Source organism: Molothrus aeneus, chromosome 5 (genome assembly GCF_037042795.1).
Source record: "Molothrus aeneus isolate 106 chromosome 5, BPBGC_Maene_1.0, whole genome shotgun sequence".
NCBI lineage: Eukaryota > Metazoa > Chordata > Aves > Passeriformes > Icteridae > Molothrus > Molothrus aeneus.
The window spans coordinates 67,114,305-67,134,146 of NC_089650.1; the positions used below are offsets into that span (position 1 = coordinate 67,114,305).

At 47.3% G+C, this 19,842-nt stretch overlaps 2 long non-coding RNA genes across 2 annotated transcripts in view; one reads left to right on the forward strand and one right to left on the reverse strand.

Annotated features, from left to right (window-relative positions):
* LOC136556812 (uncharacterized) overlaps nt 1–14,161 on the reverse strand; it is a 115,541-nt gene extending 101,380 nt beyond the window's left edge. Inside the window, exon 1 of the long non-coding RNA XR_010783700.1 lies at nt 13,999–14,161. This is a non-coding gene — a long non-coding RNA (uncharacterized lncRNA). The remainder of the gene's footprint in view (nt 1–13,998) is intronic.
* LOC136556813 (uncharacterized) lies at nt 12,916–14,707 on the forward strand. Its single transcript, XR_010783701.1, has 2 exons — nt 12,916–13,029; nt 14,520–14,707. It is a non-coding gene; the product is annotated as an uncharacterized lncRNA (long non-coding RNA).
* The last annotated feature ends 5,135 nt before the right edge of the window (nt 14,708–19,842 follow it).

The window sequence follows — 19,842 nt, forward strand, 5'->3', positions numbered from 1 at the left end:
GGAGTCATATACCTGGGTAAAATACATATTCCCACCAGGTGAACAGCTCCTTAATATGGAAACTGTGAAGGAGGAAAAAATCCAAGCCCATTACTACGTGACCATGGATCATCAGAGTGACACACCTGCTAAATAAAGCAGCCATGACCCCAATTTATGGCTGCCTGGAAAATTCACCTAATTACTGTGCGTGCCCTGCCTAAGGGAACTGGATTCACACTGGAGCATGGAAAGAAAGGTGGTTTTAGGTAGCAGGAATGGCAGCAGATGCAAGTTCTGTGCTTGGCAGATTGAAATGGCCCCAAGTTTAAGAGGACAAAAAACCAAAAACAAAAACGAAGAAATAAGGACATTGTTTGACCAAGAGCTGTAGCCTTAGACCCAGAACTCTGAATTCTCAGCCAAGATCAGTGTCAGAGTCACAGGGCAGTGGCTGCTGGTTCTTGCTGCCTCCCAGAATTGAAGGAGGAGGACAAGCTCCTGCTGTGCCATCCTCCGCTCCATCCATGGTTTGTGCTCATGCAGGAATCAGCTGAGGGCAGAGAGGAGAAGCAGCACCTGCAGCCTCCACACTGGGACAGAGCAGGGCAGCCCCAGCTCCAAAATGAAAGGCAGGACCATGAGGTTTGTGAGGCAGGAAATGGAGGGCGAGCCGAGCGCTCGCTTGGTGCAGCCTCAGCTGCAGCAAACAACAGGCACACGATTAGGAACAGCTCCTGAAATCATGTTTGTGCTTTGATGAACGATTCCAAGTGCGTGTCAGAGCCCAGCACGGCGAGCTGAACTCACCACAGACCTTCTGGAGGAATCCAGAGATCCTCAGGGAGGGACACTGTGTCCCCATGCTGGTTTAACTGTTCTGGCTGCAGGCAAGGCAAGGTACAAGGCCAGCTCTGAGCTGAGCCAAGAATGCAGAGCAGGCACAGTTTGGGAGAATGGAAAATTCAATACTGAAGGTAGACTAGAGGCTTTGTTTGCTTACCTGACTGAAGAGGTAGTAACTGATATAGTTCCTGGTCATAAAAGCATTAGAGTAATAAATAGGCAAAGAGGCATAAGGCAAACTCTGCAATTATCATTAAAAAGTGAGCATGAAATGGCTCTTCAAAATGTTAGGCTGGCAATTTGAAGACTTTTAAGGTCCTGGATGCTCTGAAAATTGGAGTCTTTCTTCTAATTCCAATAATGGAAGTAAAAAACCTTATCCTTAAGATGGAGTTTGATTATTTTAAATTACAAATTATACAGCAATTATACAACATCAGGCTTCCTATATCAAGTGACAAGACTTAGAATCCTAGGAAACCATTTCCAGTTCAATATTCTTACTAGCAGTTAGCATTAATTCTCAGGAATATCACAAACACCATCAGCAGTAAGTGTCTTAGACAGGAAACCAAGGTAGGGAAAGAGAATTATCCAATACTGAAGAAATAATGAACAAAACTGACCCAATCAAAAGTTCTGCTATTTAAAATAACCCCTTTAGCAATAAAAAAAAATGAACAGGAACTGCAAGATCATCCTGCAGAAAGCAAACAAAAACAGATATTGTAATTCTCTGACTGTAACAAAAAAAAAATAGGTTTCCTCTTCTTAAGAATTCCTTCTCTAAAGAGAAACCAGAAGAACATACATAATAATACACAGAGAAAGGGAAATTGTCACTAGCTATTAATGGAATATATTATTGAGAACAGGAACACATAGACAATCCTTCTCCATGTTTTTTCAAGTCCAAATGATCAGTAATAACATCTGCCACAATAATTCACTTGTTATTTCATCAGTACAAACACACACCACTGCTACTGAGCAAGTGAGAGCACTTCCAGCAGCTGAACTCCCCCAAAGACACCAAAAGCAACACTTTTGACACCTTAAATAAGTTGTAAGATTCACACATGCACTAGGGCAACATAACCTCACTGAAGATCTAATTTAGACTAAGGAGAAGTAATAAGGACTGCTAATTTTACGGGCAAGCAGCCTAAAACATTTATTTGGAAGCTAGAAGTCCCTGGAGGAATTTCTACGTTAGTAATAAGTCAAACCTGAATGCCCCAAAACATGATAATTAAAGGGCAGAACAAATCCTTTAAGAGAAAATAACCATAGTTACCAATGCATGGTAATGAGTCATGTTAAAAGAAAAACAAAATATTTCCAGTATGTGAGCCAGATGACTGCTGGACCACATCAGTTTATGGTAAAACACAAGAACAGATTTTTAAACATTTAAAGATAAGCTCTTCAAAAGACAGCATTATCCTGGGCCAACACATTAATCTAGTAGCAACACAAAGACATATCTTTCCATGAAATCTAAATTTAAGATCCATGCATTATTCCTGCACTAACTTCTGCACCACAGCTCCAGGCATTTGACATCCCTGAAGTTAATTCCTCCATCAATTCCAAGTTTCTTTCAATAAAAGGCACCAAACCCTTCTGTGTTTACACAACCAGGTTGAACACCAGCACTCATTAGGAAGAGCAATAAGCAAATCAACAGGAAGCACAGCCAGCTGGAAGGATTATGGAAGCTCCCAGTAGAAATCCAACATGCAGGAAGATGAGACAGCAAAGTGGGAGCCTCAGAACTGCTGCCTTGTCTTGGAGCTGAGCATGAGATGCTATCTTCCCCACCAAGAGGTAGGTAATATAACATTATAATTATATAATAGTGTAACACAGAGTTTCTAAAAGTCAATTGATAGGCTCCTGAAGTTGGCAAAAATGCCTAATAATATGTACTAGGAACATGAATTAGTAATAAGCAGATATAACACAGAGAAGTTCAATGAACTCTTCAAATTTGATTTTTGTGTACAGAGGAAACAGTTCTGTTTGACTTTTTATATTAAACTGTGGACAAGGCAGCGCTGGGTTAATGGCTGGACTCAATCTTAAAGGTCTTTTCCAATCTGAATGATTTTATGATTCTGCTCTGGTCTCCCTATGTTAGCCACTTGTCTCTTCTTCACAGTCTCTGACTTTTAAATCTTACCCAGTTGGGGTTTCTGTGTTTCTACACTGTGCTCCCAGACATCAGAGATTCTCACAGAGAATCCCCTCCCCATCTCCTCTGCAGTGCCTGTGACAGTGACCCACACACCCCAAATTCCCCAGGAGCAAAGGTGGCTGTGGATGCATCTCTGGACATCCCCTTGCCCTGCAGGGCTGGACAATCCCAGCCCCTGCTGCCCAGGCCTCCTTCTGTACAGGTCTAAATCTTATTTACAACACTCACAGGAGATGAGGGACTTAGCAGCAGAACTGCAAATACAAACAGCTTGAATTCTGAGCTACCAGTGAAGCTGGTTAACATAATGTAATACTTAAATATGCTCTTATAAACCACAGGAGGGATTCAGCAGTAGATGGTACTATTAATATCAATATTACTTAACAAAACCCTTGAGAGACACAGAATGTAGAAGTAGAGGGGTCAGCTGAGTAAGATTAGCTGAAAAAACATGTATTTATAATCTTCATCCATTTTAAACTAAATGCTAGCAGGGAAATTCATTCTGTAGTCAGTTATGCAAGAAAGGCTGCTAGAAAATCATTCTTAAAATCAAGTATACTGAAAACCTTCATCCATCTACCATACACAGTAGGGATACCAGGAAAACATTATTTACAACCACAGGATGGGAAATCACCTACTTACAGGCCCTGGTCTAGAGAAAAAAAACTGGAAGGATTATTTCATAGAAGAAATTCTTCCCTGTGAGGGTGGGGAGGCCCTGGCACAGGGTGCCCAGAGAAGCTGTGGTGGCCCCTGGGTACCTGGAAGTGTCCAAGGTTGGATGGGGCTTGGAGCAACCTGGAATGGTGGAAGGTGTCCCTGTCCATGGCAGGGGGGTGGCACTGGATGATTCTTTAAGGTCCCTTCCTACCAAAACCATCTTATGACTCCACAATCCCATTCCTACTCCAGAAACCTCTAAGTTATGAGCCACACTGCTGCAATCCATGGGAACATTGCTTTAAGCACTGCTGAGAGCCCAGGATGGATTTTGCCCATCCCTGTGCTTTGGATACCTGGTGGCAGTGATGGGCAGAAGGGCACAAAACACTCATCAGGATGGAAAGCTGACCTGAGGAGTCTGACTGCAACTGGATGAACAGGGAACCTCCCTACTGCTGTCCTTCCCTGCTGGAATTTCTGCTCTTGCAGATTCTTTCTTTGCATATCCAGAATCAACAAACCACAAAGATAACCCAGCACTCAGGAATGAGGCAAAGTCTCCTTCTGCTGCAGGAAACACAGAAAAACAAGTGAAGAAAACAGTCAAATCACAAATGCCACTTGCAGGGAAAGGACAGACTTAGTCACCTCATTTTTGTTTCCTGAAGGCAGCAGCAGCCTGAAAACAAGTCCTAGGATAGACACTGACTGCAGGTACAACCATGAAGGAACATTTCAAGGGAAAAGTCATGAACTGGGAAAGAATCACTGCAATCTCTTTCAAAAACATGATGCATATCTGTCCACGTTACCAGAAAGAACAATGAACAGTTGAACAACATTGTTTAAGATCTTTACAAAGATTTAAGTATCAAATATGAAAACTAAATAAGCCAAGCACAGTTTGCCCAGGAGAAATGTTGCAGGCCAGAAGAGGTGTCACTTTATACGTCACATTAGAGCTATACAATAATTAATGTTGACACAGCTACCAAAGAGACTGCATCTGAAAGTCTCAGAGCTGACTTACAGTTTTCATCTAGCCAGGGAGGTTTTTCTGAAGTAGCAGAATTAGAAAAAAAAAAAAAAAAAGCAAATTACAATCCTTTTCTACCAGGAATCCAGGAATTGTGCACACATCACAAACCTGTGCTCCAAAGCAGACTTTACTTTGGGTAAATACAATTTTTTCATGGAAACTGATGTCACAAGAAACTGCCAGAAGACCCATTAGCACTTTATCAGCCCACAGCATCTGGAACAGAATTAAACCTCTTCATGATATAGGAGTACTTTGTAATTGCAAAAGAGAACATCAACAAAACTGATAAACACAACCAGATATATCCTACAGAGAACTTGACCAGGAGAACATTAGACATGACAAATTATGTTTATAGTATTTACCTGATCCAGGCAACCAGGAGAATAATCTTCCATAAACCTTCTCAGAGTAACTTTACCCAGAGGAACATAAAATTTGCTTCACAGGAAAAGGCTACAAGAGCTTGTTTTTGAAACCAGTGGTCTTTAAATGACAGGGGATTGCATTATATCCTGAAAAGGGGGAAGGGCACAAAAAAGCTGAAAATGGAGCAATGAGAGCTCCAATTCGGAGCCTGAAATCTGCTGCAGGAATCACACTGCACATCTGCTTGCAGTAGCAAAGGGCTGGATCCTGCCATCCAGGCTGCACAATGAGGATCTATTTTCCATGCTTCTGTAATTGAAAGAGTGCTCTGACAGATGCTGCTCTCCCATCACAATGCTGGAGGCCTGGGTTAACCTATCAAACGTCCCTACCAGCATTTTTCCCCCACTGTATTACACAATTTTGGGCTCCAGTACAAATTATTGCTGCTTATAGATGTGACTCATTCGCTGCTGAAGTAAGGCTGCTTTTGAGGAATTCAGTTTTATTCAATAAATAAATAGCATTTCAGCTCACAATTCCTGGTTACTTCTCCACAGTCACCATCTCTGCCTTTTTTGTCTCCAGTATTCAGCAAGAACTTGACTGTGAATGTCAGCACTTCCATTAACAAGGACTGGGAGAACAGAGGTCCCCACTCAAATCCCACTGAAATAGTACAGCTGAGCTCTGCCCTGCTTAACTCCTTTTAACATCAACACCAGCAATACAGGAAATCTGCAGTTTCTTGAAAAACAATAAGAAGGCCTTTTCTTAAGTCACAAAAACACAAAGGAAAATAAAATTTCATCCCCCCCAAAAACTTACAATAATAATTATCTTATCATTATTAATAAATAAAAATAAACCAAATAAAACAAACCACAAAGAAAACCCCCAAGAACAAACAAACAAAAAAAAAACCCAGACAAGTAACAACAACAAAAAAACCTAAAAAAAAAAAAAAAAAAAACCCCAAAAAAACAACGAAACAAAACCAAAACCAAGAAAACCCACAACATATAGCTGTGCTGATCAGAACAGCAGATACAGGCAGTGTTAGTGAAATTTTGTGCATTTAATTGCTCCAATCTCATTATTGTTTCATACTGTGTCAACACCAAACAAATTTAAAGCAAATTTAAATGCATTTACATTCAAAATACTGATTTTTAGATCAATATTGGTTTAAAACCATCTGGATTACCAAAGGCAAGCTGTTTTATGGGAAAGGTGCACAACTCCCTGCCAGAATTAGTTGTGGCTCCGACGGGACAATAACCTTTGGAGAAGCAGCTGATCCCATAATGCTGGATCCAGTGTTTGGCTTTCAGTTTATCCAAACAACCACCCTGAACAGATGCCCACGGACAGAGATGAGGAGGGAGGAGCAGGAATGAGATGCTCTGCCTGCAACAGGGGCTCCAGAAGAAGAGAAGGAATGAGATGCTCTGCCTGGAACAGGGGCTCCAGGAGGAAGGTGGGCTCTTGGAGCTGGAGCTGCCGAGGAAGCGCCAGGGACTCCATCCAGGGAGCCCACACAGCAATCCCTGGTCTCCTCCGGCAGAGGGCAACGCTGGAAAAATCGCCTGGGAAGGAGCGGAGTATTTATTCCATGGAAGCGAGCGAGGCACCGCCGGCATCTGCCTCGGAGCGCCCGCAGCTCCGCGCGGCTCCAGCGCGGCCGCGGCTTCTCCTCCCCTCGGATCTCCCGAGCAGAGCGAAAAATAAACCTGCTGCTTTCCACATTTGGAATCCTGCTCTCAATCAATGGGATAAATGTAATCCCGACCGCTCCAGGGTCCTGGAGCACCGCCACGAAGCCAGAGAAATTAGGATGTAAGGACCGCCCCAAGAGCTACGGATGATCCATCAATAGCCAGCCGAACATTGAAGTTATGCTAAAATTAAAACCAAAAATAAATAAAGGGGTGGGGAGCGACGCTGCAGAATGATACAGCAACTACAGCCTGCTCGGGAGCATTAAGAGCGCTTTCAGTTTACAAAACACAGGCAGATAATCGGCAGAAATGTCCTTTTCCTCCTCCTGCTGGAAGTAAACACGGTGGCTGGAGGCTCCGTCTCCCTCCCAGGAGAGCTGACAGCTGCTCACATGAGCTGCTGCGTAGCAAGAAATCTCCCAAGTTCCAACAATCCAAACACAAGGATCCCTCCCGCTCCAGACACGTCTCACCAGCACCTGATCAGCGGTGAACACCCTCCTGTGCTGATGTAAATAATCATCGGCATAAAACCCGGGGAAATGCTTGTTTTCTTTCTGAACCTCGGTTTGATTTTGCCTTGTTTCCTCAGCACGCTGGAATTTATTCAAGGCCAGTACCTGCCTTCATTTTACAACTCTATTTTTGCAGAAGCTCCTGGAGAAGCTACTGAAGTTGTGTTAAAATTCAGCAATCTGTGTATAATGCAGGTGTTATTCAAAACAGGGGAGTTCCACATACAATGCTATTAAATGAACACAAAAATCATCTTGCTTTTCTGAAAATCTGAAAGCTACCAAAAAAATATACCCAATGACAACAAAGATAAAAAAAAGAATTAGCCCAAATTCAAATTATATTTTCCAGAGAGATCCAAACATGCTCCACCTGTAGCAGAAGTTCTGTGGACAATGTTCATTATAATAATATAATAATATGATTATCATATTTATATTATTATTTTGCTAATAATTATTACAAAAAACAAGGATTACTTCAGGCTCCACAGTGAAACTGGTACATCTTGGTGTAGCTCACAGGTAAATTGGGACAGAAATACTGAATTTTGTAACACCAGAAAATTTTGTTTATCAGGTTTCCCTCTCCCCCCCCCATCTTGTTCACCTCACCTTCCCCCCCCAGACAACTAATTGCTGCTTCTGGTAATTGGCAAGATGGCACAAATGAAAAAGGAAATAAAAAAATAATAATATCACGTCACTATTACTGGCAGGCTGACTTCACAAGTTTTTTGTTTAGATGAGACTACTGTTCAGCACTCTGCACATGTAAGCACACACCGGGCTTGGCTGCAAGAGAGCAAGGATTTGAAATATAGGACAGAAAAAACAGGATGACTGCTTCAGAATTTACCAACTCTGCTGATTTTCTACACAATTGCACAATTTACGTTCCCTAATAGGACCTGCTCCTTACACAAGACACATTCGGAGGAGGGTTTGTAAAATCAGGGCTTACAAGTGGTGTTATAAATGCCCTCTCAAGCATTTGTTTCTCCATTTCCTTTGCTCATATTTAAGTAAGAAATTTCTATCACAGTAAGAATTGGGAAAAAAAAAACCCCAAACAACCCATTTACCATGGGCTCACTAATATTTCATAATGATGAAAAACTAATTCTCAGGTAACAGTACATAGAAATTCAGACCACTGAGGGACAGAGTAGGACCACCTCTCTTCATCCAAAATACTCCCCACAAGTCATAAACCACTGTCAAAAGAAAACTTCAATGCCCATACTGACCAAAATTATTTAAAACAGGAGTATTATTCCAATTATCGTCTTTGTTTGTCCTGCCAATTAAATCAGTTTTATGTAAGAAACTTGGATTTTCAGCTTGACTGCTTTATTACCATCATGAATATTTCTGCCACACAGACGTCACCATTTCAGGCATTTCCAAACTTACGTTTGGGAACAAGCACAACAACATGGGGACATTTAAATTCCTTCCAGAGCTCCAAGAAGTTCATGAAAATTCCTAAATCAGGACCCAGAGCAAGTGTTAAATTCCCAGCTGAGGAATCTAAGGAAGGATGAAATCTCTGACCTTGGTAAGGGTAAAACTCAGCACAAACAACTCCCATTTCCAGCCTCGCTGTTAGACAACAACACTACGTCTGCTGGCTGAGGTGCAGCATCCTGAGGGACTGGAAAAGGACAGGGGATTTTTCACTGCATTTCAAATGAAATCCAAAGCCGAAAGAAAAATATTGTTTATGCTGAAATTCATGACAAAGAGTTGCAACCCCATTAATTCCATCTCCAGCCATTTAGAAACCCACGAGTCGGGATCCAAAAATTATCATCAAACTGACTTAAAAGAACTGCTGGGGAGAGGCTGCTTTTTTTTTTTTTTAACTTTGAATTTCAGCATTCCTGTTTGCAAGTGCTCTAACCCTTTATGTGACAGTATTTTCAAGCTCTTATTCTGGTGCTACTAATAATCCCAGGAGCAAGATGTTTATGGAAAAAAACCATGCAAATATGGCATGAACTACAGCCAGTCATGCTATACACGAGGTCAAAAAAACATGATTCTGTGTTTTTATCTATAAACACAAAAGAAATATAGTAAACACGTGATTACAGCAATTAAAATCTAACTTGGATTAAAGAAATCCTCTTAATTTTAACAATATAACAGACTCATAAAGCATGAACAATCGCATTTTTAAAGTAAGTTCAGCATTTCCCTTTTTATTAAAACTGACAAAAGCTTTTATTACTTCCTACTGCAAAACCAATACAAACACTCATTTAAATATTTCCTTTTCAGTTGCATTTTGAATACTTACGAAGACTAAAACGACCTTTTTGCCACCAAAACTGACAAGGCATAAGACCCTAATATGACACTTTTTGTGTACCTTAGAGAAAAATGGGGATTGTTTCTATAAAAACTGACAATATACCTATTTTTCATAGCCCCTTTTTTTTTGTATACATTGTATTTGTCACCAAAACAGCTCAGTGGAACACAGTGTGCAGCACACATTGTGCCTTGTCATGAGCTGACAGCAAATCAAGAGAAGGTGAACCAAATTACAAAACAAAAGTATTTTTCTTTTCCCCCCTTCTCTCCACCTGACAAGATAAATGATCTTAGTTATATTAAAGAGAAATGGGATAGGGGATCCAAAGGGCTCGTTTTACGTTAACTGCATCTCACCAACAAAAACAGAGAAAGCAATTTCCTGCTGCATCAATTCCATTGCAGCACTTCCACGTACACTCCAAATTCCGAGGCGTGCGCACCTCCACGTATCCTCACATCTCCAGCACATCCACTGCTCCCCAGCAATTTCCTCTCTATTAAGGCAGGGCTCTTTCCCTGCCCCCAAAAATACAAAGATAACACGGATATGCCAGCACGAACCACCCCGGCTGAATAAACATCTTTCTGCAGGTAACACCGTGTCGAATTACTCCGGTAACCAACACAAAGCACCAGCTCTCTCTCTCTCTCTCAGGACATGTGTCACCACCCCAGTTCTTTCACCACTACAGTGCCCCTACTCCTTTCTGGAATTTGTTATTTTCAGGCCAGATTTCCTTCTTCACCCACAGTGGTCAATATCTGGAAGTTCTCATCATTTCAGATTGCAAAAACTTGTACTGAAAAAGTCAAGATGGTAGGGAAGCTTAAGAATGTGAAATATCATAAACTATTCCTGATCCTTTTACCGGACTAGAGCAGCATAAAACTGCAAACCTCATCTTTCTATCCTCCTTCTCATGTTCTGTATTTATAGGGTATTAAAAACCTCCTCCTCCTAAGCAAAGACTTGTTTCTAGTGCAACACCAAAGCAGTTTTAAATATCTGTGTATAGTCCTCCCCATTATAAAACCCTCTCTTCCTCTTCTCAACCCAGCCTCGTTGATCTGCTGTTATTTAACTCTTGAAGGCTACTTGAGACTCACTACATTACTAAAGGTTATGTAACTCTTAAAAATACACTGAATTTTTACATTTTTGAGCTGTACAATAGGAAGATACACAACAAAACACACAGTTGAGGGTTTTTTTCTCCACTTATTCTAAACCAAAACATCTCAGGGATCTAGAATAGTGGATTTCCATATTTTTTTCCCAGCTTGTCAGCCACAAAATCCAGTGCAGAAAACAGTATAATGAGCGTAAGCCTACAGAAAACACAACGTCCTTTCCTCTGTGGCTTCTCACTGACCCTGAGTTGTTCAGCCTGCAAAGCTGAAAGCTGCTGATCTAGAACCGAGTATCCCCTTACTGTTTGCTCTGCCACCCGAGAAGTTGCATTAAAATGGCATCACGTTCCTTAACTCCAAACTGACTCGCCTTTCCTCCACATAACCGACTAACAACCCGTGCTCCAGAGCCTTTCACAAAACCCCATGCCCAGGAACAACCACCCAAAACCAAAACACCATTGCTTAAAGACGCCTCGTTTTGCCACAGATTCGGGCATGGAGCAAGTCCTTCACACAGAACACTGCCCAACCCACCTATAAATAGGCTCAAAGCTCCAGGCTCAGGAGACTGAGAGCTCCACATGATCCTTGCAGCGTTCCCCGGCTTCACCTACATAAGAACCGTGCCGTGACACTGCCGGGCTGGGCAGACACCGAGCTGCTGCTGTGGCTTACGCAGGAGAGCACAGAGGGAGGGGAAAGAAATTAAAAAAAAAAAAAAAAAAAAAGAAAAAAAAAATGACAGGGCATAAACAGCTCTCCTCGGGAGAGAAACACCTCCCTCTCCGGAGGCCAGAGCCAGCCACGGACAGGCTGTCACGGCTCGGCCATGACAGGAACAGCAGCCAGGGACAGGCCCTTCAGAGAAGGTTTAATAGGGCCAGGGCCGAATGGACGCTCACGGTGAGCAAGGGCCCGGGGACAATGGCATGAGGGTGCTGGCCACATTCCCTGGCCAGGGGGGATTCAGGCTCCATGGGCAGGTAGCCAGAGTCAGGCCCAGTCAGACTCCTCTGGGCTGGGGGGCTTCAGGCTCTTCCCAAGCTGGGAGCCAGTACCGCTCTCCATCAGACCCCATAGACAGGACAGCTGCAGACCCTCCTGTTCCACATCAGACCCCACAGACAGCATAGCTGCAGACCCTCCTGTTCCACATCAGACCCCATAGACAGGACAGCTGCAGACCCTCCTGTTCCACATCAGACCCCACAGACAGCATAGCTGCAGATCCTCCTGTTCCACATCAGACCCCATAGACAGCACAGCTGCAGACCCTCCTGTTCCCCCATAGACAGAACAGCTGCAGACCCCCTTGTTCCCCATCAGAGCCCATAGACAGGACACCTGCAGGCGAACCTGTTCCTCATCAGACCACACAAACAGGACAGTCGCAGAACCCCCTGCTCCCCATCACACCCCATGGACAGGACAGCTGTAGACCACCCATTCAGACTCCCCCCTGGACAGGAGGGGTCCGGGCCCCTCAGTGTCACCCTGTCAGATCCCATAGCAGGACGTCTCCAGGTCTCCATCAGATACTCCCCTCCCAAGACAGATCTCCAGATCCCCATGGTCCCTGTCAGACCCCAAGGCCAGGAGAGCTCCACACCCCACGGTCCCGTCAGACCCCCAAGGCCAGGAGAGCTCCACACCCCACGGTCCCGTCAGACCCCCAAGGTCAGGAGAGCTCCACACCCCACGGTCCCGTCAGACCCCCAAGGTCAGGAGAGCTCCAGACCCCCGTGGTCCCATTAGACCCCCAAACACAGGAGATCTCCAGACCCCACGGTCCCCCTCAGACCCCACGGCCCCGGGGGCCACGTGACCGGCCCGAGGCACCGGCACGTGGCCCCGACCGTAACAAACAGGCGGGTGGGCGAAACAGGGCGATGGAGGGGGGGCGAGCTGCGCTGCGATTGGTCGGAAGGGCGCGGAGCGCGCCGGGGGGGCGTGTCCCCGCCGCGCCGCCCCGGCGATTGGCCGGCGGGGGGGCGCGGTGGGCGTGGCCGCCACCTCCCCCCCTGCCCCCCCCTCCCGCCCCGCCGCCTTGGTGCAGTGCTGAGGAGGCGCCAGGCGGGGGCCGCGCGCGCTTTTCCCGCCCTCGGCGGGGCCGCGGGACCCCCCTGAGGGCGCCGCTCCCTCACACCCGCCATGGCGGCACCGCCGTCACCCCCGCACCGCTCGCGGCACCCGGAGCTGCGCCACTCAGCAACCCGCGGCTGCCAGGTCTTGTCCCCGCACCCCACTTTACTCTCAGTCCCGGCAGCGCCGCCCGCCGCGAGTCCGCGGAGTGCGGGACCGCTCCGGCGTTCCCCACACGACCAGCGCTTCGGCCCCTCTCCATGCACGCACCCACCTGTGGGGCGCCCTCGGCCGCCTCCATCATCGCCCCGCTTAAAGCGCTTAAATATCCCCGCGGCGACACCGCCTGTGTCACGGACCGGGGCTGCGAACGCCAGTGCGGCCGTCCCCGCCTCCCCCCCCCCCCCGGCCCGCCCCGCTCCGCATCTTGTTTTCTCCATACGCACTTGGAAATGCGTATGGAGAAAAGCGGGATGGGGGGGGGGGGGCACCGCTGTTATGCCCGCTCTAATCGGGATACCCACGCAACACGGAGGAAAACAACGCGGCGCAGCCCCGTTCTTTCTCCCCCCACACCACTCCGCGCTGTCACTTGGCTGCTTCCCCCATGTCGCGACGCACACACCCCCCCCCCCGCCATGTCGCGACAGCGCCCCGCGCACCTGCCGCGCCGCGGCCCCCCCCGCCCCCGACCCGCCGTGTCCTACCGGGGGTGCGGGGAAAGGGACGTTTGGTTCTCCCTCCCCGGGGGAAGCAGCGCGATGCCGGCGCTCCCCCAGGTGCGCGGGGGGTCCGCGGGTGCGGAGCGGGGGGAGCGGCGGGGAGGGGGCGGCAGGAGCCGGGATGGAACCGGGATGGAGCCGGGATGGAGCGAGCCTCCCTCCCCCCCAGTTCCCCGTCCTCCCCCCCCCGCCGCTTGTGTTTACCTCAAGTTTGAATTTTATCTGCGCAACATGAGCTGGAATGCGGACATGGAGGGCGGGAGGGCGCGCACACGCCCGGCGCTCCGCGGGGACACCGCGGACACCCCGCGCACTCACACCCCGCAACCCCTCCGCGCACACACCGCGCCCGCGCCCCGCGCCCCCCGCCCCGGTCCCGCCGGTAACTTACCTCCGCCACCGGCTCGCCTCCTTCTCCTCCTCCTTCTCCTCCTCCCCGGGGGAAGGTGCCGCCCGCAGCCCCATCAGCGGGGCGGACACCGCGCTCCCGGCGCGCCGAGACAGGTGCAGCCGCGGCGGGCGGGTCGGGGGGCACCGCCACCTCCCCGACGCCTCCCCGGGCTCCCCCACTGCTTCCCTCCGTCCCTCCCCACGATGTTGTTTCGTTATATCATGTCCATCATGTGACACCCGGAGGCCTCTCTATGGAAACTTAAAGGGGACTTTCACGTCCGCCGCCGCCGGACCCGCCGGTACCCCCGGGGGGCTGCGAGCCCCGCCGGTGCCCGCTTGCCCTCCCTTCGCTACCTCCCTTCCCTCCCCGGGGGGCTGCGCTCCCTGCTCCTACCGCCCTCTGCTTAAAGCAAGTTGCTGCGCTTGCTTCTTCTATTATTATTTATTACGGGTTGATTTGATGTTTGGATTTGGGTTGGTTTTTTTTTTTTTTTTCTTTTTCCCCTTCTCTTTTTGCAGAAAGGAATAACCGGGGAATAACCGGCCGGGCAGGCACCGTACGGAAGGATGGACCCCGCTCCTGGAGGCTGCGGGATCCGGTGCTCTTCTGCGGCCGCGGCGGGTCTCCGGTGCTGGAAGAGGCAGAAAAACAACAGCAACAAAAAAATCCAAAACAACCAAAAGAAAAATAAAAATACTAAAAATAAGGCGAAGAAAAACCCTTGTTTGTGTCGGACTGAGGAGGAGCAGATGTGAGCGGTTCTGCCCGTGCGGGGTCGATGCGGTGGTCGCTACCGCCGCGTTTAACTCCGCCAGTCGGTAGCGAAGCGATTTCACCGTCCCGACCCGTCGCGCCGCCGGCTCCCGACAGCCGGCTCTGTGCCGAGCTGCTGGAAGGAGCCGCTCCTAGGGATGTGCGCTGGCCACTGCAACACTACCAGCAAGCAGCCAGCCCTCACGGAAAGGCAAAGGGAAGATGCCGACAATTCCCCGTGGTTCGGGCAGCCCCCGGTTCTCCGCGCATCCCGCTGCCCGGCCGCAGCCGCCGGGGGTGCGGGGCCGGCCGGCGGCAGCGCCGCGTTCCTCCGGCTGCTGTTCCGCCTGCGGTGCTGAAGTGGGTTTTATTCCTGCTCTCCACCAGCCCCCAGGAATTGGGATCAGGAGCTGAAGCCCATCAGCTCCACGGTCCCACCGCCGGGCTGACAACGCGCAGGGGGCTCTTGGGGTTTTCCCTCTGGAAGGCTCCTGTGGGAGGGCCCCAAATTCTGCTCCCAAATTGGCGGCATCATGTCAGTGTTGGTGATCAAGTGCAAGGCTTTAGGGGCTAGATTGAGAAGGGAGACATAGTTTTGTCGTTAAAAACTGAAGGAGGAAAAGCAATCCCGCATTCACTCCTTCTTTGCAGCTTCCAGCAGCCCCTCAGCAGATGAAAAAAACCCGATCCACAGATGCAGTAAATTTTAAGTTGGGGATTTAATTTCTTCAGTGTCCCACCACGTTTTCTTGAAGGGAGTCATACAAACGACTTTTTTCTAACTGCTGGGTTGGTGCTGATGGTGTCAGCCACGGGAGGGGACCGGAGCCACCCGGCCCAGGCCCAGTCCTGCAGTGACCATGGATCATCTCCGGCAGCTCTCCCAATTGTGCCTCAGGCTTGGAATACCTGTTCTCTGCCCCACTCATTTCCAGTGCCCATGCAATGAGCTGTATATCTAACAGATCAATGTTTCATATATCTCTAGTATTATTTTTTGGTTTTTAAATTTTTTTTTGAGTTTTGTAAAAATTCCTAATGATTTTAGCTAAAAAGAGTTAACGAAGTGAGGAGCAGTTCATCCTCCTTTCCTTACTTCTTCTCAGTCTTCCCTTCGTCCACCCTCCACACTGTTTATGTTTATCTCTCCTTCCCATCCAATTTTGGGGGAATTTCCTCTCTGGGCTCCTTTCTGCCATTTATCCAGGCTGTCCCACTGCTGTGGAGCCTAACTACAATTTGCCTTGCTTCCCATATCTCCGGGCCTCATTTCCCTGCCTCACTAAGCCTCTTTTTATTCTGCATTCCCTTCTTCCGATCATGCTTAAAGGAGGAAGAGGCTGGAGCTGGGATTTAAAGTAGTCCTTTAGGAGTACTGCCAGAACTGATCTGTTTTACTCTGCTGCTGCTGCTGCTGCTGTGGCTGTTCTGCTGTGTCATGGGAAGAGTTTCCTCTCCACACCAACCCTTGGAAGCGGCACCTCGGGCAGAGCCGCTCGCTGCAAACCCTGGCCGTGTTTTACAAAGCCCCGGGCAAGTTTGTCTGGTGCAGGATTGAGACTGGAAGGGGAAGGCACTGCTGCCTTCCTGGGCTCTGACCTGGAGAGCTGTGCACGATTTTGGGAGATTTGCAGGAGGCAGAGCGGCGGCGGCAGCAGTGACAGCGCATCATCGCTCAGCTTTATTTCATTTTCTCGAGCCAAGACGCTTTAGGTTACAGCCCAGCAGAAAAAGAAAATGAAGCATTTCTGTCAAAAGAGAGCTATTTCCCAAATTTGCTTTAAATTATTGCAAGATCTTGCACGAAAAAAGAGCACAGATTCTGTCTCCTCTTAAAAAATGTTGTTAGTTATAAAATCTTTACGATCTTGGCTCTCTCCCCCTCAGCCTGTCTCCTTCAAAAACTTGCTTTCAAAAATGTGAAGTTTAAAGATGACTCTTCTTTCTCTCTCTGTCCCCTCTCCTAAATTTATGTTCCTTGGAAAGGCCTGAAGAAGCCTGAGGCTGCATCTCTCAGTGAATAAACACCGACGTGCACATACATGTGCGTATCCATGCACACACGCAGGATTTAAAGCATCCCATTGAAGTCCACATATAGGAAAATCCTTAATCATGTGATAGGCTTTAATATTTGCCTTAAAATTAATCCCTAACTGATGGACTCTCTGTGGTGGCAGATCACAGGAGGCTCAGTAGCTGGGGCTCCTGTGCAGGTTTTAAAAAACTGCCAGATAAAATCCCCTGTTTGCTGTTGTATTAATTTGTTTGCTCACAGCAGCTACCTGGGAAATGCTCATCTAGTGAAACCAAGTAAGAAAACTTTATAGGGCTCTGATCTTGTTTTTCCACAGTTAAAAAGAAAGACCCTGTCATGAGGTCAGGACATGATGTTATTACACAAGGAAATGGCTGAAGTTGGCTGCAGAGTTCTTCAGGTGCTCTGTCGGAGATAACATTTCTAAATTTTATTGGAGTGTGAGTTTTGAAGCTCGTCCTGCTTAATTCTCAGAGTCGTCTTTGCTTTTTTTTAATTCATTTTTGTTGTTGACACTGAGTTTTCTTGTTTCACTTCTCTTTCCTATTCATTTCACTCTTTAGTTCCCACGTGTTAGAAAGTGCAGTTTCATTTAGACTCTTGAGAGAAGAAAGTCTGATTCCAGAGAGCAATTTGCAGCAATATATTTTTCCTTGCCACTCACATGAAAACATCACTACTCCAACAGATATAGGAATAAACAATGCTGACAAGCCCTCAAAACCAAAATCAGATTGTGAAATTGAGGCAAATAGCCCAGAGAACCCGAAATTTTCTGGTTTCTAAAATGCTGTCTGCTGTCAAAAATGGGGTAAAATAAAGCTTTGTTTACATGTAGAGCAGAGTGTTTGTTGATCGAGTTTCTAAGGTGATGTAGCAGGAAATGCTGTTCTTGGGGAGAATGACATGAACAAAGCATGAAACTATAATTCAGCAGCTATTTGTCAACTGATAGCAGAAGAATAAAAGCATATTTATAAAGCAGTGAGAGGTTTTCACTGAACTTTTTCTCTCATTTGCTGACATATATGAAGGCAGCTTCTCACCTGCTCTGCTCCTGGATATAACTACTTGCAAGAGCAGAGCTAAATCATTTATCAGAAGGAATGTTTCCATCAGATCCAAATATCTCCACTGGCTGCTGTTTCTACGTCATGTCACGGATGAGATTGATGCTCAAGCAAGGTTATAATGTACCTGCATTTTCTCCAGATTGGTGCCAAGCTTGCTGAGTCATTTTCCCTGTTCCCATTCTGCAGCCGGCTGCTCACTCGCTATTCCCTGTTATTTGTGTGGGTCGTAAGCTCAGCAACAGATGAGAATAAATGCTAATATTTCTTTAGGCTGCCTCCCTAAGGAAATAAAGGTTCTGCTGCGCTGCTTTTCTGTGCAGGTACGTGTCCATCCCCCTCTCCCAAAAGCTTCTGAACCCATTAATGAATTCCAGATGAATTTAGGAGGAAACAGATACTTCCAACTCAGTTATATTTCTGCGAGATGCACGCGGGCAGGAGGGAGAGACTCAGATCAGGAATTGAAGCAGAACTCAGCCCTAACGCCTCCAGGCTGGCGTCCACCTTCAAGCCACGCACCCACCCCTGGCAGGCAATTAATCTCTGTGTAGTGACTCTGAGCCACAGCACTGCCCTACCCTGCCCAGTACAGTTTTCTCTGGCTGGCAAGGGATATCAGGGAGAAGCAGAAGAGCTGGGCTAACTCAGGGAACGAGCTGTTTTCAAGGCAAAATTATAGAGGAATTTAAGGAGTATCACTATAAGCAATGGAAAGGTTAATACCTGGGAATGGCTGGCTGTGTATTGTTTGTGGGAATGATTTAGCTTTTGTGTCAGTCCCAAAACAAACCATGGCAGAGGAGCAGGTCAGGCTGTTCCTAGAGCCAGCACAGCTGTCAGTCTGGTGCCGTGTTGCTCTTGGCACTTAAGCTAAAGGCCAAGATCCCCCACCCGCACCTCTTCCAGACGTGGATGCATTTCCTCTGCAATGCCAACATCAGGTGAAGAGCAGCCTCAACCACAGGCTTTAGGCTACTGCATCTGACAGCCCCACTCTCCCATCTTCCTTTCTGGCACAGCCTGGCTGCAGCTGAGGTTCAGAATTGGTTTGTGTTTGAGAAGAGTCGAGCCTGGGGTGTCTCCTCATGGGTGGCGTGGGGTCTCTACCTTGGCTGGAGCCCTCCTGGCTGCCTAACAGAGATGGGAGCGCTCCAACCCTGCATCTCCATCTTAGGGAATGCTGGTCAGGTTAGGACCTGGATCGGATCCATTCCCACCTGAGAGCAAAGGATTAATTTATGTGTCCTTTCTCCACCAGCTGATCTCACTGGGAGCAGCCACCGGAGGGGGGACACTGGCGCTGTACGTACCACACGCGCTCATCTCCATTGCAATTAGTTTGATGCAACAAACAGCTCCAGCATGACAAACTCCAGGCTAAAAAAAGCCAGGACTTCATCTGCATAAACTGGATGCACCAAGTATGTATTGTGTGTCACCTCCCTTATGTCCCACATTTGTTCCTGCAGCAAATGGCATATGCTCCAGCAATACCACGCAGTCCGAATGGACTCCTGGAAATGCAGCAGGGATCTGATGCTGGTAGTCTTTGAAATTAAGACATTCGTTGTCATCCTGCTTATGGACCTCTTCTGGAAGGAAGGGTTTTACATTTAAATTAAGATTCATTATCCTCTGATGAATAATCTATAAAATTGGAGCCAGCCTCCGCATTGATGACCAAGTTATTGTTTTTGGTTTAGCTGTTAGACACCAGCTGAGACCAGGGGCCTCGTTCTCCTGGCCATTGTGTAGTCACACCCAAGGAGATAACCTCTGCCTTGAAGAGCTTACAAAGCAGAACAACAAAAGAGTGAGCAATATAACACTCAGGCAGAGCAAACATGGTGACCTTTTGCAAATGTCAAGTTAATACCATGATCTGGAAGTGGAAGGGGCTTATCAGAGGGTGGGTGGGTCAATGAGGATGGGACACACTTCAGTGGGGGTGGGAATGAGATGAAGAAAAAGCCACAG